The sequence below is a fragment of the Odocoileus virginianus genome, chromosome 5 (assembly GCF_023699985.2).
Source record: "Odocoileus virginianus isolate 20LAN1187 ecotype Illinois chromosome 5, Ovbor_1.2, whole genome shotgun sequence".
NCBI lineage: Eukaryota > Metazoa > Chordata > Mammalia > Artiodactyla > Cervidae > Odocoileus > Odocoileus virginianus.
In genome coordinates this window covers 46780686-46806217 of record NC_069678.1, presented here as the reverse complement: position 1 = coordinate 46806217, position 25532 = coordinate 46780686, and positions in this window count along the sequence as shown.

Here is a 25532-nt window from a genome sequence, read left to right as displayed (position 1 = left end):
TTGGATAATAACAGCAGGGTAAATTCCAGACCTGGGTAAATACTATTTTGTCTTTTTTTGAAAATTATTTCTGACCTAGTTCATTTGTAAGATGTGCTTTTAAAAACAATTAATTATTTTCAAATTATCTCCTTTTGGTTATAGCATTGTTTCTCATTTACCATTTCCTTGATAGCCTATCATTATGATCTTTCAAGTTACTGACCTGGATAACATTTTATAAATCACTCTTCTTTCCTTCAATTATATATAATTTTAATTGCATATACAATTTCCTTCAATTATATATGCATATATGATAATATCATGAGAATATAAATTTTAGGGATTATATATATATATATAGGAGAAGGAAATGGCAACCCACTCCAGCACTGTTGTCCGGAAAATTCCATGGACAGAGGAGCCTGGTGGACTCAGTCCATGGGGTCACAAAGAGTCAGACACAACTGAGTGCTCACACATGCACATACATTTACATATTGGTAACATAAATATTTGTTGAGCAGATAAATAGAAAGATCTATTTTAAAGAGATCTTCCTTCCATTTTATATTTCTATTGTCTTTTTCTTTCTTTCTCTCATTTATTCAGAAAATATTGACTAAGCACCTATTATATTTTAAGCTTCATGCTAGATGCTATTCTTGCTCTTACATTGTTATTAACAATATACTAAGAGAGGTATGGTGGTGAGATTGGAAAGAAAAACTGAAAAAAAGTCATTAGGAGTTCTGAATTCTCATTTTGTTTCTTTATTAACTTCTTGGTAATCATATCACTTGATCCATTCAGGTTTCCTCACTTTTCTTGTCTCTGAAATGAGGGCATTTAAACTAGACAATCTTTGAGTTTCCATAAAGTCATCAGTTCATATTTATATATGGGCTTCCCTTGTGGCTCAACTGGTAAAGAATTTGCCTGCAATGTGGGAGACCTGGTTTCGATCCCTGGGTTGAGAAGATCACCCGGAGAAGGGAAAGGCTACCCAGTCCACTATTCTGGCCTGGAGAATTCCATGAACTGTATAGTCCATAGGGTCGCAAAGAGTCAGACACGACTGAGCAACTTTCACTTTCATATATACATATGAATATATATATATATATTATGTATGTATATATATACATATGTATACACACACACATATATATGTATAGGTAGATCTATATTGATAGATTTATATAGATATTTAGCCATACATAGATATATAAACACATACATACATTGTATTTTAGAGAGACAGAGTTCTTGTAAAATAATATGCATGTGGAAAGAAGAAAAATAGAGATTCTGACTGAAAATTTGAACACTGATCAAAAATTAAAATTTTTAAAATTGAATCTTTATAAATTTAAATAATTATAAAAATTAAATATCATACTTCATAGTATTTATACACTGGTCACACTTCAAATATCTGAAATTATTAAAGCTTGAAATTACACTGAGAACTTGGGATGCCTTGTATGTGTGTGTGGGGGGGGCATGTGTGTACATGGCTACATGCTTGTGTCTATGTGTGTGAATTACTTTTACATGATAGACAGTGGAACTGAGAAATAGATTTAAGGAACTAGATCTGATAGAGTGCCTGATGAACTATGTACGGGGGTTTGTGACATTGTACAGGAGACAGGGATCAAGACCATCTCCAAGAAAAAGAAATGCAAAAGAGTCAAAATGGCTGTCTGAGGAGGCCTTACAAATAGCTGTGAAAAGAAAAGTGAAAAGCAAAGGAGAAAAAGAAAGATATACCCATTTGAATGCAGAGTTCCAAAGAATAGCAAGGAGAGATAAGAAAGCCTTCCTCAGCGATCAATGCAAAGAAATAGAGGAAAACAAGAGAACGGGAAAGACTGGAGATCTCTTCAAGAAAATCACAGCTACCAAGGGAACATTTCATGCAAAAATGGGCTCCATAAAGGACAGAAATGGTATTGACCCAACAGAAGCAGAAGATATTAAGAGGTGGCAAGAATACACAGAAGAATTATACATAAAAGATCTGTATGATCCATATATTCACGACAGTGTGATCATTCACCTAGAGCCAGACATCCTGGAATGTGAAGTCAAGTGGGCCTTAGGAATTATCACTACGAACAAAGTTAGTGGAGGTGACGAAATTCCAGTTGTGCTATTTCAAATCCTAAAAGATGATGCTGTGAAAGTGCTGCACTCAATTTGTCAGCAAATTTGGAAAATTCAGCAGTGGCCACAGGACTGGAAAAGGTCAGTTTTCATTCCAATCCCGAAGAAAGGTAATGCCAAAGAATGCTCAAACTACCACACAATTGCACTCATCTCACATGCTAGTAAAGTAATGCTCAAAATTCTTCAAGCCAGGCTTCAGAAATACATGAACTGTATTTCTGATACATGATATTCAAGCTGGTAAGGCAGAGGAACCAGAGATCAAGTTGCCAAAATTTGCTGGATCGTTGAAAAAGCAAGAGAATTCCAAAAAAACATCTACTTATGCTTTATTGACTACACCAAAGCCTTTGACTGTGTGGATCACAATAAACTGTGGAAAATACTGAAAGAGATGGGAATACCAGATGACCTGACCTGTCTCTTGAGAAATCTGTATGCAGGTCAAGAAGCAACAGTTAGAACTGGACATGGAACAACAGACTGATTCCAAATAGGAAAAGGAGTAAGTCAAGGCTGTATATTGTCACCCTACTTATTTAACTTATATGCAGAGAACACCATGAGAAACACTGGGCTGGATGAAGCACAAGTTGGAATCAAGATTGCTGGGAGAAATATCAATAACCTCAGATATGTAGATAACACCATCCTCATGGCAGAAAATGAAGAAGAACTAAAGAGCCTTGAAAGTGAAAGAGGAGAGTGAAAAAGTTGGCTTAAAGCTCAACATTCAGAAATCTAAGATCATGGCAAATAGATGGTGAAACAGTGGAAACAGTAGCTGACTTTATTTTTGGGGGCTCCAAAATCACTGCAGATGGTGATTTCAGCCATGAAATTAAAAGATGTTTACTCCTTGGAAGGAAAATTAGGACCAACCTAGACAGCATATTAAAAAGCAGAGACATTACTTTGTCAACAAAGGTCCATCTAGTCAAGGCTATGGTTTTTCCAGTAGTCATGTATGGATGTGAGAGTTGGACCATAAAGAAAGCTGAGCACCAAAAAAAAAAAAAAAGAAGAAAGAAAGAAAGAAAGCTGAGCACAGAAGAATTGATGCTTTTGAACTGTGATGTTGGAGAAGACTCTTGAGAGTCCTTTGGACTGCAAGGAGATCCAACGAGTCTATCCTAAAGGAAACCAGTGCTGGGTGTTCATTGGAAGGACTGATATTGAAGTTGAAACTCCAATATTTTGGCCACCTGATGAGAAGAGCTGACTCATTGAAAAAGACTCTGATGCTGGGAAACATTGAAGGCAGGAGGAGAAGGGGATGACAGAGGATGAGATGGTTGGATGGCATCACCGACTCAATGGTCATGAGTTTGGGTAAACTCCGGGAGTTGGTGATGGACAGAAAGGCCTGTTGCAATTCATGGGGTTGCAAAGAGTCAGACAGGCCTGAATGACTGAAATGAACTGACCTGATAGAAAAACAGATTCATGTGTGTAGCAGATGGACGTTAAAATTCCCTTATGATTTCTGCCTATAGATATTCACATCCTTTTACAGTTAAATTCTGCAGGGGTTGTGTGGGTGCTGTAACTTGCTGCTGCTGCTGCTAAGTTGCTTCAGTCATGTCCAACTCTGTTGGACCCCATAGATGGGAGCCCACCACACTCCCCCATCCCTGGGATTCTCCAGGCAAGAACACTGGAGTGGGTTGCCATTTCCTTCTCCAATGCATGAAAGTGAAAGTGAAATCACTTAGTCATTTCTGACTCTTAGTGATCCCAGGGACTGCAGTCTACCAGGCTCCTCCGTCCATAGGATTTTCCAGGCAAGAGTACTGGAGTGGGTTGCCATTGCCTTCTCCCTGTAACTTGCTTCTGACCTATAAACTATAGCAAAGGGCTGTCATTTTCCAATTGTGTTACATTCTAAAGACCTGATCTTACTAGCATATGACTCTGGAGTCTCTCTCTCTCTCCCTTGCTCCCTGTGAGGAAGCAAGCTGCCACTAATCTACAACTGCAAAGAGATTAGTTCTGTCAATAATATGAGTGAAGCTGGAAATAGGCCCTTCCCCAATCAAGTCTCCAGATGACAGTCTATCTTTGGCCAGTACTTTACTTGTAGCCTTACAGAGGACTGAACTTTACCGTGCCCCTACCCACACCCCACAGAAACTGTGAGTTAAATGTGTATTGCTTAAGCCATTTAATTTGTCACAATTTGTCATAAAATATAGAAATCCAGTACAATGTATACACAATATAGTGTGCTTAGTTGCTCAGTCATGTCTGACTCTTTGCAAGACCATGGACTATAGCCTGACAGGATGCTCTGTCCATGGGATTCTCCAGGCAAGAATACTGGAGTGGGTAGCCATTCCTTTCTCCAGGAAATCTTCCTGACTCAGGGATAGAACCTGGGTCTTCTGCATTGCATTGCAGGTAGAGTCTTTACCAGTTGAGCCACTAGGGAAGCCCCCTTTTTTCAACAACAGATAAAGGATTTGGGAATAATAATCAAATGTCAGAAATGAAGGATTGATTACATGGACAAAGTGGAGAATTCAGAACAAAGTTCAGAATTTTAAGGCTTCCCTGATAGCTCAATTGGTAAAGAACCCACCTGCAGTGCAGGAGACTCCGGTTCAATTCCTGGGTCAGAAAGATCTGCTGGAGAAGGGAAAGGCTACCCACTCCAGTGTTCTTGGGTTTCCCTTGTGGCTCAGCTGGTAAAGAATCCACATGCTATGCAGGAGACCTGGGTTCGATCCCTGGGTTGGGAAGATCCCCTGGAGAAGGGAAAGGCTACCCACTCCAGTATTCTGGCCTGGACAATTCCATGGACTATACAGTCCATGGGGTTGCAGAGAGTCAGACACGACTGAGCAAATTTCACTTCACTTCAGAATTTTAAACAGGCAATGATATCTACAAGTAGTTCCAAAGATCTGACAACAAAATTGTGGCCTAGAAAAAGTTAAGAACTCTGAATATAGCAAGGGGTTGGAGGGTAATTTAGAAGTCCAGGTTACTGCTATCTAAATTCCTAGCATTTTTTTAGTATGAGGGGAGACCAGAAAGGTCAATTAAGTCTTGTCTGTAAAGGATTCAGGAGCTAATGCAAAAGAAGGAGTTGAGCTCTGTTTTCTTTAGGCAGTGAAGATGCATCAAAGACCAAATGCAGAGGAATAAAAGAGCTAGATCATGGCTTTAGAAAAAATGCAGTTCTCAAAATAAGAGTATGAATTGTGGGCAGAGTTATGGAATGTAGAGATGTAAAGGACTGGTCACAAATACTAACCTTGTAAAGTGCTTGGTCTCAGGCAGATTTTTCACACTTCTTAAAATAATTCATGTGTTCTCATCTCTCTATGCTTTTTATTCCCTCTTTTTAGAGTGTCTTTCCTTCTTCTTCCCTGGTGAAATACTATTAACTCTTCAACCTCAAGATAAATAATAGTTTTTAAAAATATTTCCCCATAGATCCTCACACAAAAAAAATTTTCTGTTTTTCTGTTTCATGTATCTATCACTCCAATCATATGATTACATAAGTCTTTCATCTCACTTCTCAAAATGACACTGCATAGGTGCTTTTTTAGACTGAGCAACACAACTCACACATTTGTTTAACACTAGTTGAATAATGTTATCAAGTTTTAAAACTGTTTTACAGAACATAAGGTATCTAAACAGAAAAAAGAAAAAATTGAAGCCTCAATATTTTAATTGCACTGTGGCATACACACATACACACAAATACTACAAAGATCATTGCAATATGGTGAGTAGACTTTTTTTGTATTCATTGCAGTTTGACATTTAAAAATTTCACATAAACATATTGAAATTAAATATACCTAAAATTTAGGGTTTCCCTGGTGGCTCAGAGGTAAAGATTCTGCCTATAATGCAAGAGCTGCAGGAGACATGCTTTTGATCCCTGAGTTGGGAAGATTCCCTGGATAACCTCAGGAACTTCTAGGCTTCCTTGAATAAGCATAACATATTTGAACAGTTTTTGTATCATTGATGATTTTATACCTTGTATCATGGATCATGTACTTATAGTTATGTGTTGCAACCTATTAAGTTTTATGCTTGTTCAATCTACTATCTATCCACCTATCTATCAATATGTAGTTATATATTTATATCTAACCCAAACCTCTGTCACCTAGAATAGTGCCTGTGATATTATTTGACTCTGCAATGTGATTTTTAAATAAATATTGTGAAAACATGTGAAGAACAAAGCAAATTAAAATAGCTGCTAGGTAATTTATTAATGGCCTAATAACTGACACAATTCCCATTTAATTAGAAAAACAAACAAACAAACAAACAAAACATTATTCTAACTAACTTCCTGAGGCAAGAAAGTTCTCCTAAGCACTGCCCATGCAATCAGTCAGAACAAATAAGACCAATCTATAGTGAAACACAGCCCCATAAAGTCAGAGACTTAATGCATAAAGTTAATTTCTTATTTACACAAAATCCTTCGTATCGTGGGTAACTCTCCAGGGAAATTACCATTATTGCTGCGAATCAGTCATTCAGGCTGCTTCAATTCTTATCACCAAAGGGAAAAAAAAGAAAAGAAACAGGAAAAACATGAAAAATATACTGAAGCTTTTCATTACCTCACTCACAGTTCATTGGCCAGAATTAGACAAGCAAGCAATGTCACCAATGTTCTAAGAGGTTGGAATGCATTTTCCCATGTTTCCAGGATGGGGGGTGGGGGGGAAGTAGACATCATAAATAGCACCTCACTGAAAGACAACAGCATCCATTGTGTAGAACAAATTAGGAATCTTGATATTTTCATCTGCTTTATCATGCATCATTCATTAAACCATCAGTAAGTTCTTTTTATGCTTTTAATTTGTAACTATTTCTCAGGCACCTCTGTTTCCCTTCATTTCCACTAATGTTAATTGGGTAGAAGATAAAATACATTTTAAACTGGGCTAGCGAAATAATGGAGAAGGCAATGGCACCCCACTCCAATACACTTGCCTGGAAAATCCCACGGACAGAGGAGCCTGGTAGGCTGCAGTCTATGGGGTCGCTAAGAGTCAGACACGACTGAGCGACTTCACTTGCACTTTTCACTTTCATGCATTGGAGAAGGAAATGGCAACCCACTCCAATGTTCTTGCCTGGAGAATCCCAGGGACCTGGGAGCCTGGTGGGCTGCTGTCTATGGGGTCGCACAGAGTCGGACACGACTGAAGCGACTTAGCAGCAGCAGCAGTGAAATAATCTCATAACTAATCATTTCAGTTACTATGACTGCATAACCAAACACTCTGAAATTTAATGCTATAGAATAACAACAATTTTGTGATGCTTAGAAAATGCATGGGTCAGGTATGCAGTTAGGGGCACAATGTAAATGGCTTCCCTCTGCTCCAAGATGTCTGGAGCCATGGCTTTCAAGACTGAAATGGTGGGGAAGAAGTGATTCAGATGACTAGGATTGACTTAAATGGCTGGAGGCTAAAACAACTTGAGCTGCATGATCCATGTCCAAAATTGTTTCTTCACTCAGCTGATCTGGGCTAATCTAAAGCCTAGGCTTAGTTGATAGGGTATCTGTTTGTCACAGACTCAGAAATAGTTCTAAAAAAAATAGAGAGAAGAGACAGTATAGAGCAAAGAGGGTAGCATCTTAATATTTGTAGAATATTAACAAATGGTGCATAAAAGTTTTTTGTATAGTTATTGAAACTTTCATCTCATTTTTATTTTTTTTTATTTTTTAAATTATTTAAAATAAAAAGTTAAAAATAAAACATTCAGGGGTGTTCATGAGTAATATTTCCTTATTTTTCCTCCACAAAGTTTATCATTACAATTATGTGTTGTAATTGAAATACAGGATAAGATATTACTATGATATCTCTGCAAGTATAGAATAATCTCCAAATGTCTAAAGGATTAACCCTCCGATGATTATCTGCACTGAAAATAGAAGGTATGGATGCACTGTTTTGTTATCTTGCACCATCCAGGATTGCTCTGACATAAACTATGCCTTTCTATCTCCCAAGTCCATCATTCTCTGATATCCTGGATCTGTTATTTTCATCCATGAGGTGATTTTTCTGACATACCTAGTGTGATGAGTAAGATTGAATGTCTTTATCGCAGAATGAATCCTCTATCTTTTCTTACCTTTAGAAGTAAAAGAGGGCTTCATAGCTGAGGTGATTTAGTTTTCTATGTCAGATAATTCAGATAATTTTCCATTGGCTAAGAAAAGTGAAAAACAAAAATATGGAATTAAATTAGTATTATTTCTCTGTCACTGGTATACATTTGGTTAAATATTTTATCATGTACGTTTGATTGCAGTGGAGCAGAGGCCCTTTGAACTGACAGAATTATTTTAAGAATTCAGATAGTTCAACACTTTACACTTATGTTTTGAAATTAAAAAAATATTAATATAAGCACACACAAATCTGTGGTTTGTAGGAGATGAGGACATTACACAGGGTAATTCTGTCTGTGTTTTATACGTTACCTGTTGAGAACCACCAGTGACAAATTTGCTTCCAGAAAACACCTTCTTTGAGTTCTGCACTGTCTGGATATAACTTCTTGTCTATAAGACAAGAAATTTTTACATCTGCACCAAAAAGAATAAAAGCTGTTTTTGGCTGCCATATATCAGCATGCTCTCTCTGGATTCTATTTATTCTTTCTCCAACTCTACATTCAGCAAACATTTATTTTCAGAAAGGGCACTATGCTCTGAAGATGACAAAATGAGTAAAATCTTGACAAGGCTCTCTAATAACAAATGATTTCTACAGGAGACACCTCTCAGTGTATATGGACACAATTACTTCCTTTCATTGTGGAAAGGGAATGTCCCATCACTGGCTTCATGATTAGATTAGGATTGAAGAAAAACTCAGGCACTGAGATTCTCTTTTAAAGAAGTTAGAATTAAGAATTAAAGGATCTAGTTTCACCTGACATTTTGCCTAAATTTAAGTGATATGTTCCTCTGGAAAGGTGGAAGGCTGTCTATTCCCCTGTGTATGAAGAAGGCCAAGACTTTTAACTACCAGACCAAAGAATGAGGTAGATTTTCCAAGAGAGTGGAGTAAGACACACAGGGTAAATGATTAAGCTTCAAAGAATTATTTGGCTTTCTGGTAGCTATACAATTTCTGTTACTAGACATCCATGAAACCCAGATATACTTCCCTGGAGTTCTGTGAAATACCACTTTATTCTTAAAATCAATCCTTCTTCATTTTTTTACCTGAGTAACCAAAATACTCTTAACAAAGGCAGTCTTTGGCAACTAATAATAGCATAACATAATTGGGGCTATATAAGGAGTAATAGTGTATAGCATTTATTAGGACTTTAGTCCAGCTGCTTTATAAAGACCAGCTACCACTAAACTATACAAGATAGGTTTATTTTTCCCTTATAAAAAAGCTTTAACTAATAGACAATTAAGACAATTAACTATAGGGATGCTACACTCCACCAAGTGAGCCACCAATCTAGATTTTATTCATCTTTTTGTCCTGTCATTCTCTAACGTACTGCTTTCAGATTTCAATGTGCAGGAAGGAAAAAGACAAAGTAGAAATCAAGTAGTTCCCCTCTAAGGATGTGACCCAGAAATTGTTTGCAGATCTTCTGTTCACATTCCATGGGCAGAAGCCAGTCATAGTACCATGTGATAAACATTTAAGAGTTTTATTGTCAAAGGAATGAAGGACATGAGGACTTTTGGGAGTCTTTAATGATTTCTGCTGCAATGTCACCATTGGAGCCTAAAGGTAGACCTATGTTCACTCAGTAGAGGTTATATGAAAAGACTTCCTGGAGGGAGAGTGAATCTTGGCCGAATCGTGAGTGATAAATTGGATGTAACAAGGACGAGAGGAAAGGGATCCTGGCAGGAAGCAGAGACATAGTGTACAAAGACAAGGATTTATTATTAGAATTTCTTGTGGCTGGAACATAGTCTATGTACAATGATGGACTGACCATGACATCAGAAGAGTTTGAAAGTGAAAGTCAAATTACACATATTTTATAGTTCCTTGTAAAGAACTTGGATTTAATGTTATGAGAACAAGAAGCATCAAATTTTTGTTAGCAAGGCAAATAAGATTTGCTATTATAAAGATATCTGGCAACCTGTGAAGAGCAGATAGAAGTATGTATAATACCAGTTGTACATGGGATCAGGTAATATGATTGTATAATTAATAACTGTTGTATAATTAATTATATAATTAGTATTTCTTTAGGCATTCAGTAAACCTAAAATTTATCTAAAGTTTCCAACTTTTCTTTTGTCAGTGCATTTCTCAAAAGAATAACCTTCTTGCTTAGAGATTTCCCCCATGTATTCCCTATTCTTCAGATTGCCTTCTCTACCCAGCATGATTGGTTTTTCTATCATCAAAAAATGCCTGTATTCACTCAAAGTATTACTAAGAATAATCTAGATAAATGAATAAGTAATCTATAAGACATTAGCAAATCCTACATGTTAAGTGTAATAAATCCATTCATTTACTAAACTAGCACAATTGATTTCCTTACCTAGGTTTAGAACAAGCATTAACAATCAACTGACTGGACAATCTACTTTCTAACTATATAACTAAAAGTATAGCTTCCTAATGGATAATGAGTGGAAACTAGAATTTAGTTTTTCTGATTATTTTTCCTTGATAGTTTCATTCATTTAATGAGTAGTCAGTATCCCAGACACTGGGGTTAAACTGGTGATTAAAAACTACAGAAACTCTTCAATTACAGAGCTTACTTTTTCTTTTTTGCTTCTAGTATACATGGTACATATTACGTGTGTGTGAGTCCAGCCTCGTGAACATAATCGCCCCCTGGTAGTAACTGGGCATACCATACAAGAGATTAAACAAGTGATTTCATCCCCGAATTTACTCCATTTTCTTTAACTTTTATGGGAAAACAGTTGATTTATAATGCTGTGTTACTTACAGCTGTACAGTAAAGTGAATCAGTTATGAATATATATAGAGAGAGATACAGATAGATATAGATATATAGATATATATCCACTCTTTGTTAGATTCCTTTCCCATATAGGCCATTGCAGATCATTGGTTGGTATTCCCTGTGCTATACAGTAAATCCTTAACAATTATCTATTTTATACATTGTAGTGTTATATGTCAATCCCAATCTCCCAATTTATTCATCTCCCTCCTTAGCCCCTTGCTTCCATGTCCGGCTATTGTAACTAGCGCTGCAATGAATATTGGGAATTCTGATTTTCTCTGGCATATTTCCAGGAGTGAGATTGCTGGGTCAAAAGATGGTTCTATTTTTAGTTTTCTTTCTTTCTTTTTTTTTTTTTTTGAGGAACTTCCATGCTGTTCTCTATAGTGACTGTGCCAATTTACATTACCACCAAGAGTGTAGGAGGGTTCCCTTTTTACCTTACCCTCTACAGCTTTTAGTATTTATAGATTTTTTGATGATGGCCATTCTGACTGGTGTGAAGTGATGTTTAATCGTAGTTTTGATTTGCATTTCTATAATAATTAGTGATGTTGAGCATCTATTCATGTGGTTTATTGGCTATCTGTAGGTCTTTGGAGAAATGTCTCTTTAGGTCAAATACCATTTTTTTATTCATTTTTTGCTTTTTTGATATTGAACAGCGTGAGCTGTTAGTATATTTGCAAATGCTATACAAATCAAATATTTGCTTCATATTCACATCTGAAACAACCCCTTGTCAGTTGTTTCATTTTCAAATATTTTCCCCCACGTTGAGGGTTGTCTTTTTGTTTTGTGTATGGCTTCCTTTGCTGTGCAAAAGCTTTTAAGTTTAATTAGGTTCCATTTATTTATTTTTGTTTTTATTTTCCTTACTCTAGGAGGTCAATCAAAAATATCATGCTGCGACTTATGTCAAAGAATGTTCCACCTATGTTTTCCTCTGAGAGTTTTATAGTACCCAGCCTTACATTTAGGTCGTTAATCCATTTTGAGTTTATTTTTGTGTATTCTGTTAGGGAGTATTCTAATTTCACCTGTTTATGTGCAGCTGTTCCATTTCCCCAGTACCACTTACTGAAGAGACTGTCTTTTCTCCATTGTAAATTTTTGCCTCCTTTGTCATAGATAAAGTGCCCATAGATGCATAGGTGTATCTCTGGGCTTTCTGTCTTGTTCCATTGGTCTATATTTCTGTGTTTCTGTCAGCACTATACTGTTTTAATGAATGTAGCTTTGTAGTATAGTCTAAAATCAGGGAGCCTGATTCCTCTAGCTTCATTTTTCTTAAGATCCCTTTTGATACTCAGGGTCTTTGGTGTTTTTGTACAAATTGAAAATTTTTTTTTGTTCTAATTAAAATTACCAGTGGAAAATGCCACTGGTAATTTAATAGGAATGACATTGAATCTTTAGATTGGTTGGGGTAGTATAGTAATTTTTACAATTTTTAATCTTCTAATCCAAGAACATGGTATATCTTTCCATCTGTTTGTGTCATCTTTGATTCCTTTCATCAGTATCTTATAGCTTTTTAAATAAAGGTCTTTTGCCTCCTTAGGTAGGGTTAGGTAGGCTTATTCCTAGTTATTTAAAATCTTGTTGCAATGGTGAATGAAATTGTTTCTTTAATTTCTCTTTCTGCTCTTTCATTGTTAGTCTATAGGAATGCAAGAGATTTCTGAGCATCAATTTTGTATCCTGCAACTTTATCAAATCAATTTATGATCACTAGTGGTTTTTTGGTAGCATCTTTAGGATTTTCTATGTATAGTTTTATGTCATCTGCAAACAGTGAGATGTTTATTGCTTTTTCCAATTTGGATTCCTTTTATTTTTTTTTTAATCTCTGATTCCATGGCTAAAATTTCCAAAACTATGTTGAATCATAGTTGTGAGAGTGGACATCTTGTCTTGTTCCTGAATTTAGTCTAAAGCTCTCTCTGCATCTATTGAGATGTTTATATGGTTTTCACTTTTCAGTTTGGTAATATAGTGTATAACATTGACTGATTTCTATATATTGAAGAATCCTTGCATCCTTAGGATAAATATCACAGAACCAATTCTTTATTCATAGATTAAATGTGTGTGTGTGTATATATATATACACACATATACACAAATGTGTATATGTGTGTGGCAACAGGTTGAGCATGTTTCTGATGCATTGATTAAAGTATATATTTTGATTATTCACTTTTAAAGATATTATTTTCCCATTATATTGAGAACCAATAGGCTCAAAATCTCTCGAGGACAAGGAGAATGTTTTGTTTATGATTATAGCTCCAGAAACCAGCAGGCTTTTTCATATATTATAGGCACTGAAAAGGATATATATATATATATATATATACATATATATGTATATATATGTATGTATATATATATACACACACACACATGCTATGTATATGTATAGATATATGTGTGTGTACATGTGTATATACACATACATAGCATGTACACACACACACATACATATATATCCTTTTCAGTGCCTATATGTACATGCTGTGTGTTAGTCACTCAGTCATGTCTGACTCTCTGTGACCTCATGGACTATAGCTTGCCAGCCTCGTCTATCCATGGAATTCTCTAGGTAAGAATACTGGAGGAGGTTTCCAGTAGGTCCCTTTCTCCAGGGTATATTCCTGACACAGGAATTGAACCCTGGTCTGCCACATTGCAGGCAGATTCTTTCCTGTCTAAGCCACCAGGGAAGCCCATACGTACATGCTATGTATGTGTGTGTGTGTATGTATGTATATATACACATATATATATATACACACGTATATCCTCTTCAGTGCCTATAATGTGTGAGAGAGTCTGCTCGTTTCTGGCATTATAGTCATAAACAAAACATTCCCCTTTCCCTCAAGAGACTTTGAGTTTATTGGTTCTCAATAATAATGGGAAAATAATATTTTTAAAAGTGAATAAAGAGTCAAAATATATACTTATATCAGTGCATCAGAAACAGGCTCAACCCATTGCCACACCCCCTAACTTCTCCCAATTTGAAAAGCAAAATGGATAAATGAGGGATTTTCGGTGATCACTGTTTCACTCATCTATGTCTTTATTTATTTGACAACTAGTTACTATGTAAAACTTTATTGTATGCCCCAAGAAATACCAAAATTAGGAAAGTAAGCCAAAGACAAATACAAACAATAAACTTTGCCTCATAAAGCTTACATGCTAGGGGATATCTGTCCTCAAAGACAGTTTTTGAGATCTTCACAGTATTATCTTGTCCTTTGCTACAGGAATATATAGGTTTCACGTGAGTTTTGCTTTTTTCTCTACCATTAGACTTAAAAGTTGTTTTTTCTATGTTTTTATCATACTCATTCTGTTGCTACTTTTGTGGCTAGAGTGACTAAATGAAAAGTCAGATCATCTCACTCCTCTGACCAAAATTCTAGTTGGATTCTAGTTTCATTCAGAGGAAAAAACTGTATTGAGACAATGGTCTCTAAATCCCTATGTGATCTAATTCCCTGTTACTCCTCTTATTTCCTAATTTCCTCTCTGTCCACTTTACTCTGGCCACATTGTCCTTCTTGCTATTCTTCAAAATGTTGCGCTTAGAGCTGACTTTATCCTTTCCATTCCCAGACTTGCTTGTCCAACATGTCTGCATGACTAAATTTCTCCCTTCCTGAAATTTTTAACTTAAATATTATCTCAGCTTGGTACTTTTCAGTCACTTTTTTAAAACTGCAACATCTCCCCACTTCCAGTTCTCCTTAACATAATTTCCACTTTGCATTTTTTGATGTCACAGAAAAAAACTTATATATATTTTTTTAATTATCTGTTTCTTCCCACTAGACCTTAGGTTCCATGTGGTAGAGCTTTTTGTCTCTCTGATTCATCTGTGTATTTGTTTTCTATTGCTATATAACAATTTATACAATTACTACAACTTTAGTGACTTACAACAATGCCTTTCATTATCTCACAGTTCTATAGTTCAAAAGTCTGGAGGGACTTGGCAGGATTCTCTGCTTAGGGTTTTACAAAACCAAAACCAAGGTGTCAGTCAGCCAGGCCTGGGCACTTACCCAGGGGCTCAGGGTAGGAAATGTGCTTCCAAGCTTGTTCAGACTGTTGGCAGAATTCAGTTCCTTTCAGTCACAGGAATAAAGCCCCCAATTCCTTGCTGATTGTCGCAGAGGCCACGCTTAGCTTTTAGAAGTTGGCCTCACTCCTTGCCCTGTGGCTCTTTCCATTGTCAGGTCAGCAAAATTTGTCAAACTCTTCTCATGCTTGGGTTCTCTGTATTTTCTGCTGCTGCTACCAGCTGGATAAAACTTTGTTTTCAAGCTCTTGTGTAATTTACGTTAAGCCAGTCCATATACTTTGCCTTTGCTATACGTAACATATCTCATGAAAGATATCTCATTATATTCACAGCTTTCCCTTTCACTCAAAGGGGAGGGAATCATATAAGGTCAAATGTCATTGGGGGCCATCTTAGAATTCTGTTTGTTGAATTCCATTTATCCCAAGTGTCAGGAAGAGTTTCTGGAACATTTATTGAATAAGTATAAAAATGAATGAATAAGTAAATAAAAAAAAATAGATGAGTGAATGACTATTGCTACAGTATCACATGTGTATCTAGGGGAACTCCGTAAGAGTCTGCCTGCCTTGTCTGCTTAGCATAACACACAATCAATGTTTATCTGGGGCCAGCACAAATGCCTAGTATTACAACTGGGCGAGGTGTGCAGCAGTAGTTTCCCTTTACTCTCAGATCTCATGAATGTATCTACAGGATCTATTTGCTCATCTCTGACTCTGGTAAATCAGCTCTCCTAGAGACTAAGAAGAGTACCCAGTCATAGTGACCCACAACCACCTAATCTTATCATATTGTTTTCAGCTCCTTCCTTCCTCTAATACAGAAAATCCTTTCCTAGTCAGGACCTGCTCTTCTACACTGGGTGTCTACCAGTCCTTGGAAAGCCCTTGGTCCTTTTCCTTTTCTTCAGAAACTATATTTTTACAACTCAGAAATCAGGAAGAAGCCAATTTATAGCATGAGGGGAAGGAAAAGGAGGGGGCGCTGGAAGGTACCAAGAAGTTGTAAATAAGGAGAAGAAGTAACATTAGATGATATTTCCAACATATATTTCCCCATTATATTTCAATTCTTATTTCACTTGTTGTGATATGTCTCTACCCTCTTATACTATAAGACTGTAAAGGCAGAAGTAGAGACTACTGATTTATCTATTTATTTCCATTTCCTGGTATAATTCATAGCAGTTTTCCAACAGCTACTTGCTAAATAATTGAAACACGAATGCATGAATTACAAAAAGATAAAATAGAATGTACATATGTTTACTATTTAATTTAATGTAAAAGTATACAGCTCCACAATAGATACCCAGATTTCGTATATCTAGGCAGATAGAGATATTCAGAATGGAATTTCAGATAATTTTTGCCACACAACAGAATAGGAAGCTTAAAGAAATATTGATGATAAATGTTATCATTCCTACTAATGCAGCTTTGAATATAATCAAAATATTTAAACACTGTTTTAATATACATTTTCATGTAGCATTTACCAATATGAATCAGATTATTAAAGATGCTTTCTTGGATTTCAAGAGCATGTATAATACACTACAAAAGTTATGAATCTGCCTTGCTTGTTTTTTTTTAATATCTGCTAAAGGATGTTCACATTAAGATAAATGGATTGTCATATTTTGAGAATTGTTTAGTTTTACTTTTAGGGGACCATCTGTTCTCTGATGAATGGTTCTATGTATAAGAGTGGGCAAGTTGATTTAGCTATTTTTTAAACAAATTCCATAGCTAATTATCTTAAGAATACAATTCTTAACCCCTCTAACTTTTAGAACCTCTTTTGAAGATAACTGAGCAATAAGGGTTCATGCCCACATAAAACTTTCTCTTAGGAGGCAAATGCACTCATCATAAAATGTACAAAAAAATAATTTGATAGGTTGCGCTTAATGTACTCTTGACTAAATAATGTTCTTCCCCATCTGAAAAACTCACTCTTAATGAGCACATATTTTGAAGCACAGACAATAAATAGTCAGGGAGGAGGAGAGCCAGCCCATCTTGTCTTGAATCAACCTTACTCATTATTGAGATAATGATATACTAGTATTATCACCCACACATTTGTTTGGACACTGCTATTCTGCATCAACACAAAAAGAAAAACAATATAAGTAATAAAGTTAAAATGCATATAATTAGCATGTAATGATCCATATGATTTGTTGAATTGGTGGATACTACTTAATTTAAGGCTTTGAGCATGTATTCAAACCATTCAAATTATAGTTTATAGTTGTATAATCAGAAGCAAATTCACTAAGCACTTTCAGTTCTGATTTGCATTTTGATCAAGGAACCTACTTGTACTGTAACACATTAAAAATATTCACTCGTGTTATTTTTTTTAACATTTGGAAAGTAGATAGATGGATGATAGATAAATAGATAGATGGATTTTAGATAAATAGATAAATTCCTTCTACTGTATAGATGTGTAGTTTTCCAAACCATGGTTTGGAAGTTTATGCAGTCTATGGATAGGGTTGAGAGAGAAGCTAACTAAAGTTGGGTCTGTGGATACCCTTTCTTAATTTAAGCAAATCTGTTCAATTTTTAACTTTACAGAATATGTTTTTGCATGTTTGCATTCACTGAATCAGTTCCATAGCTAAAGTAATGGGGAAAAAGCAGTGCCCTAGATAAATTCCATTCTTCTGACTTTTGTTTTCACATTAAAATATCAACCTTGATCACAGAAAAATGTTTTGTATGCAAAATAACTTTCATTAATGTCATAAAAGAGGCTGGGAACTATTTCTTACCTATTGAAATGGAGAGAGGGAAGAGATAATCAGTCCATTGCTTAATACCTACTCACCTTACCCTGACTATCTTTACAGTTCACATCAATGATGAGCTTTCTGTAACTATGTAGTCTTTGAGACCCTGATGAATATCCTTTAGTTCTAGAATCCGTGGATCTGTTTGAGGAAGCTTGAGAAGATATTTTAGTACAAAAAAATCCTTCCACCTAATGCTTCTCAAATTTTCATGAAGACTGGTATCTTCACATAGCACTGACATTTTATCTGTTGGAGTTTTCTTTACAAAGCAAAAGAGTTAGTTAACTCTTAATTAAAGAAAAATAAAATATATTGGCAGGACATGGGGTAATACAGAGATTTAAAGTAAGAACTGAAGACCTAGGCTTCATAAAGGAAATACCAGAGCAGCTTTCTGAATTTTAGTAGCAACTATAGAAATATCTCTTTAGATCATCATTATATGGTCAAATTATCGGTAAACTAGTTCTTTCCTCTTGTTACACTGGAGTAAATGTCCTGTTCGCACCAAAGTCTATTCCCCATTTGCACTGTAGAAGTCATCTATTATGACTGAATTCTGACAGTTTTATACTCTCCAGGATATTTCTTCCCTAATTTTTACCTTTGTTCATATTCTCTTCAACATAGAAGCATTCCCTAAGATACTCATAAAAATTCCATATATATGTGTGTTAGTATATGGTAATGGTCTTTATCTTTCTGGCTTACTTCGCTCTGTATAATGGGCTCCAGTTTCATCCATCTCATTAGAACTGATTCACATGAATTCTTTTTAATGGCTGAGTAATATTCCATGGTGTATATGTACCACAGCTTCCTCATCCATTTGTCTGCTGATGGGCATCTAGGTTGCTGGCAATGATAACCCTATATGCAAAACAGAAAAAGAGACTCAGATGTATAGAACAGACTTGTGGACTCTGGGAGAAGGCGAGGGTGGGATGTTTCAAGAGAACAGCATCGAAACATGTATGTTATCTATAGTGAAACAGATCACCAGCCCAGGGTGGATGCATGAGACAAGTGCTCGGGCCTGGTGCACTGGGAAGACCCAGAGGGATCGGGTGGAGAGGGAGGTGGGAGGGGGGACCGGGATGGGGAATACATGTAAATCCATGGCTGATTCATGTCAATGTATGACAAAAACTACTGCAATGATGTAAAGTAATTAGCCTCCAACTAATAAAAATAAATGGGAAAAAAAAGATACTCATAAAGATTAATTTTTTATCATTCTGCCACCATCTACCACCTTTTCATTACCCTGCATATCATTGCTCCTTAAAAGGAGTAGTAACTTGTTGCTATTTACACTTCCTCACATGGCATTGTCTTAACCCACACCATTGTTTCATGACCAAACACTAAAGAAACTACCTATGAAACATACCATGAGTCTCTATCCTTGTGAAATCTGATGGTCACTTCTCTGATTTTACTTTACTTGGCTCCTGAGTAGCTTTTAGTCTTCTTAACCATTCTAGAAAAATCTCTCTTTTATCTGCCATAAGAAATGTCCTTTCTAATTCACTGGCTACTCCTTTTCAAGCTCATTTGTCAGCTTGTCATCTTCTGCTTGACTTCCAAGTGTTGAAGTGTCTCCTGGGTCTTGTCCCTATCACCTTTTCACTATCTGCACACTCTCCACCGGTGACGTCATCCAACTTTCTCAGCAGTTACTTCACTTGTCAGTGAATCCCAAATATCTCTCTTCAACACTGTCTTCTCTTCAGCTCAAGATGTTTATACAGTATCCAGCTGTCCACTTAGCATCTTCAGATACATGATCTATGAGCACCTAAAACTTACCATGTGAAAAGCAGAATGCTTAAACAATTTCCACTCCCAATCTGATCTTTCTTCATTGTTTTCCACCCTGGTAAACCACACCATTATATAATCAGTTGGCCAAGCCCAAAATCTATGGCAGGATCAGTTCACTAGCAGAAACTATTTTTTTTTTTAATATTTATTTGCAATCCATGTCTCAATTGCAGCACGAGGGATCTTTAGCTGAAGCATGTAAACACTTAGTTGTGGCACATGGGATCTAGTTCCCTGACCAGGAACCCAAGCCCAGCCTCCTGCACTGGGAGTGCAGAGTAGCCCCTGGACCAAGGAAGTCCCAGTTAATTCTATTCACTTTACTTCTAAAGTGTATATAAAATCCATCCACTTGTTTCAGTCTCTACTAAGACCAGCTAGACCAAACTATCCTTCTTTCTCATTTGGACTACTACCATAGCACTCTGAATAGTTTTTCATTTTGTATCTGAACAGTTCTGTTTTCTCCACAATAGGATAAAAATTATATTTTAGAAATATTGCTTGGAGTATTACCGTCTTGTTTATAAGTTTCCAATGAGATTTCCTCACATTTACAACAAAATCATACTGATACTCTGCTTTGGCCTGTAATATAATTCCACTGATTCTCTGGCCTCTTCACATACTAGCTCACCCTTTGCTCATCCCATGTCAGTCTTCTTTACATTGATTGTATGTAGATTGTCCTTCTCCACCTCTGAGAAATCCCTTACCCATGATTTGTATATGGATGGTTCCTTTATTTGATCATAATTTTAAATTCATATCATTATATAATCATTTGCCATACCAAAAAAGTCCAAACTCTCAAGCTTACAATCCCCCATACACACACACACACACACTCATGAGGTTTATTTCTCACTTATATATTCTGTTTAATTCACCAAATCTATATGTGTGTTTACGTATATTCATGCACATGTTAAGAATTTGATCAGCCCCATGAATTTTCCAGGCGCTTCTTCAATTTAGTGGCTCCAATATCTTATAGGGCCTATAGAAGCTCCTGCATTCCCTCCACCCTGAATCTTCTGTATCTGGACTATATCATCTTTAGGAAAGAGAGTTTGTGGAGAATTGCACAGGGTCCTTTTATGAACCAGGTAGAGTTCATCGATTTTCTCTGATTCCATTGGCCAGAATTCAGTTACATAACCACACTAAAGAAAAGAGGTTGGAAAATATAACCTAGTGGTTTTCCCAGACTGAAGAGAAAAACAAGAATATTGCTGATCACTAACAGTCTTTGGTATGCCACTTAAACAAGCAGTTACCTAGTAACAGTTTTTTTCCCCACATTATCTAATTTTAACTATATGCAAAGCAATTTGTACTACATTATATTTAGTGATTTACTGATTATTCCTTTAGTCATGTACTAATTAATTAATATTCCTGTTGTTTTCCTTCAGGAGAATGAAAGCTACCTAAAGGCAGGGACATTTCTTGGTTTGCGCACAAATCAGAAAAATACAGCTCGTTTGACAAATCAACAGTACTTTAATTTTAGAAAGACAAATAAAACAGAACTTGCTTCTTTCATCCTTTATAGTAACTTAACAAAACAGGCTGAAAGCTAACATAGTGCTTCTAACTGAGTCATTTGAAAGAATGGGCCAATAACCAGAGTCTGCATCCAGGAGGGCTTCCTCCTAATAAGGTCACTATTTCCACACAAGAAGCCTCCTTTGTTACAAAGTTACATAGATCTTCTCTACTCCCTTTCAGAAATGATCTAAAATGCTTAGATCATTTGAGAAATCTTTCTTTACCATAATCCTGTCCATGGAATATGTAGTCCAACCAGTCTCAATCTAGGCACAGTTCTCTTTGGGCCAGGAAAAATATAAAGAACCATGTATTTGACTCTGCTAATTATTTTTGTAAATTTTTGCCCAACAAATTCTTAGTTTTTTTTTTTTTTTAATTTTTTTTCTGTGAAGTGTAGTGTCCATGAAACTCATGCATGATAGTATCCACTGAAGAAAGCATGTTACCAAGCCAAATCTGAGTAAACCTATCAGAAAAAAGGGGGGGAATAAATTTGAAAAATAAACAAACAAAAAAGAGATGCAGTTTATATTTTTCTTCTCTAGAAATTAAAATCCACATAAGAGAATGTCATTATATGAGTTTAAAGAAAATGCTATATAAAATCTTACAAAATACTCAATAGCAAAATCCTGAAACTATAGCAACTGGAAAATTAAGTATTACCACCTAATAAAATAAATGAAATATGCTACTTTGTACATATAACAGAGATTAGGATTCTCTATATTGAAAAAATTCAATGAGATACTTCTCTAGTTTCACATTTTTTAAAAAAGTGCATACACTTTCTCATATCTCTATTCTACAGAGTCAGTATTTTTCAATGAAGCATCAATTTTGTAAGCTATTTAAATTGTAATTTCTCTGGGATTTGAAAAGGACTCTGTTCATCCTAGCATCTGGTATGCATAAAAGCTTTTTGGTAGTTTCCAATCTGTATTTTCCTTCATTCCATGAGAAAACCTTTAAAGTAAAGTGATATAAAAAGCTACTTTTACAATTTTCCTTAATTATTTTTCACAATTTTATAACTTTAGTAAAGACCTCTTCAAGTTGAATCCAGTATTAAATACATATATTTGTAATTTTGTGTTCATTTATATTATAAACAACATTTTAAATTTTTTCTATTCTCAAAAAGCAAACAAAGACAGTGGTCTACTGTGTCATAGGTAGTACTCATTTGCTTAAGTGTACAGTGATTGTTGTTGTTCAGTAGCTAAATCATATCCAGTTCTTTGTGATCCCATGGATTGCAGCATGCCAGGCTTCCCTGTCCTTCACTATCTCACTGAACATGAATTTGCTCAAACTCATGTCCATTAAGTCAGTGATGCCGTTCTGTTTTCCCCTTCTCCTCTTGCCCTCATTTTTCTCAACCTGGGGTTTTTTCCAGTGAGTCAGATCTTTGTATCAGCTGACCAAAGTACTGGAGCTTCAGCTTCAGCACCAGTCTTTCCAGTGACTATTCAGGGTTGATTTCTTTTAGGATTGACTGGTTTGAACTCCTTGCTGCCCAAGGGACTCTCAAGAGTCTTCTCCAACACCATAGTTTGAAAGCATCAATTCTTTGATGCTCAGCCTTCTTTATAGTCCAACTGTCACATCCATACATGACTACTGGAGAAAACTGTAGCTTTGACTAGATGGACTTTTGTCAGCAAACTGATGCCTCTTTTTAGTACATTGTCTAGGTTTGTTATAGCTATTCTTCCCTAATGTTGAATCTCAATGAGTATATCATTTTGTCACAAAGCTAAATAAAAAATCAAAGTTTTCAAAAAATATAATAGAAGTGCATGTAGGTTATTAGGAAACTCATTTATCTTAGATTGAAGATTCAAATCACACTGTCTAAAAGAAGCAATGCTTGAATTAAATTTTGCCTGATGAGCAGGAATTTAATTGGCAAAATTTAAAGAAGAATGTCATCTTTTGGCAGCATCTGAATGAATCAGTAATTTGTGAAGAAGAATAATCAATTTAGGTGTGGTGACTGTTGAGTACATCAGTGGGAAAAATCAAGTTCCATGAGAACAAAGAACTAAGCAAGGTCAGGTCATAAGGAGTTTTGTCCACTATTTAAGGAATTTGGTTTTGTCTTCTGTGCAACGGAATTTAGAGCTTGGCAAATTCCTAAATTTCTGAAGTAATTCAGGATAAGAATTATATAATCAGATTTGAGCATTAGGAAGATCACTATTAAGGACTGATTGAAGGAGCCTAATAAAGAAGTGGAACCCAATTAGAATTACTTAAAGTATGTTGACTCTGTAATGCTCAAAATTACATAAAAATTACAAAAAAGTAATGCTCAAAATTCTCCAAGCCAGGCTTCAGCAATACATGAACTGAGAACTTCCAGATGTTCAATCTGGTTTTAGAAAAGGCAGAGGAATCAGAGATCAAATTGCCAATATCCGCAGGATCATCAAAAAAGCAAGAGAGTTCCAGAAAAACATCTATTTCTGCTTTATTGACTACACAAAAGACTTTGACTGTGTGGATCACAATAAACTGTGGAAAATTCTGAAACAGATGGGAATACCAGACCACCTGACCTGCCTCTTGAGAAACCTGTATGAAGGTCAGGAAGCAAGAGTTAGAACTGGACACGGAACAACAGACTGGTTCCAAATAGGAAAAGGAGTACGTCAAGGCTATATATTGTCACCATACTTATTTAACTTATATGCAGAGTACATCATGAGAAACGCTGGACTGGAAGAAGCACAAGCTGGAATCAAGATTGCTGGGAGAAATATCAATAATGTCAGATATGCAGATGACACCACCCTTATGGCAGAGAGTGAAGAGGAACTAAAAAGCCTCTTGATGAAAGTAAAAGAGGAGAGTGAAAAAGTTGGCTTAAAGCTTAACATTCAGAAAACTAAGATCACGGCATCTGGTCCCATCACCTCGTGGGAAATAGATGGGGAGACAGTGGAAACAGTGTCAGACTTTATTTTTCTGGGTTCCAAAATCACTGCAGATGGTGACTGCAGCCAGGAAATTAAAAGACGCTTACTCCTTGGAAGGAAAGTTATGACCAATCTAGATAGCATATTAAAAAGCAAAGACATTACTTTGCCAACAAAGGTCCGTCTGGTCAAGACTATGATTTTTCCAGTGGTCATGTATGGATGTGAGAGTTGGACTGTGAAGAAAGCTGAGCACTGAAAAATTGATGCTTTTGAACTGTGGTATTGGAGAAGACTCTTGAGAGGTCCTTGGACTGCAAGGAGATATCCTGAAGGAGATCAGTCCTGGGTGTTCATTGGAAGAAATGATGCTGAAGTTGAAACTCCAATACTTTGGCCACCTCATGTGAAGAGTTGACTCATTGGAAAAGACCCTGATGCTGGGAGGGATTGGGGGGAGGAGGAGGAGGGGACGACAGAGGATGAGATGGCTGGATGGCATCACTGACTCGGTGGGCATGAATTTGAGTAAACTCCGGGTGTTGGTGATGGACAGGGAGACCTGGCATGCTGCAATTCATGGGGTCGCAAAGAGTCGGACACGACTGAGTAACTGAACTGAACTGAACTAAATGATGACTCTGTAACATTATGGATGAAATTGCCTTTAATTTTAATACATAGAAATAATAAATACTTTCTCCAATGTCAAAGTGAAAAATGATACTCAAAATAAATATCTCAATGGATCAGAAATGAAAAACAAATGCCCAAAACAGTAAGTGGCAATTTTCACTGTGACAGGGCCATTAAGTTCCTAGTACAATCAATAAAAAAAAAATAAAGTTCAACAGAAAAGCACATTATCACAAGTTTTCAACACATCATGGATAAGTGAAATATTCTAAAAGGTTTGAAAAGGAAAAAATAGATTTCACATATAACAATGCATTAACTGATATGTCATTACATTTCTAAATAGCAATACTAGAAATTAAAGACAATGATGTTTAAAATACTAAAGTAAAATAATCTTCAACTCAGAAGGTTTAGTGAAACTATAAGTCAAATTTGGGTATAAAATTAAGTCATTTTCAATTATTTAACACACTTTTATTAGAATTCTGCTGGGGGATACATACACACAAAATGAAGAAAC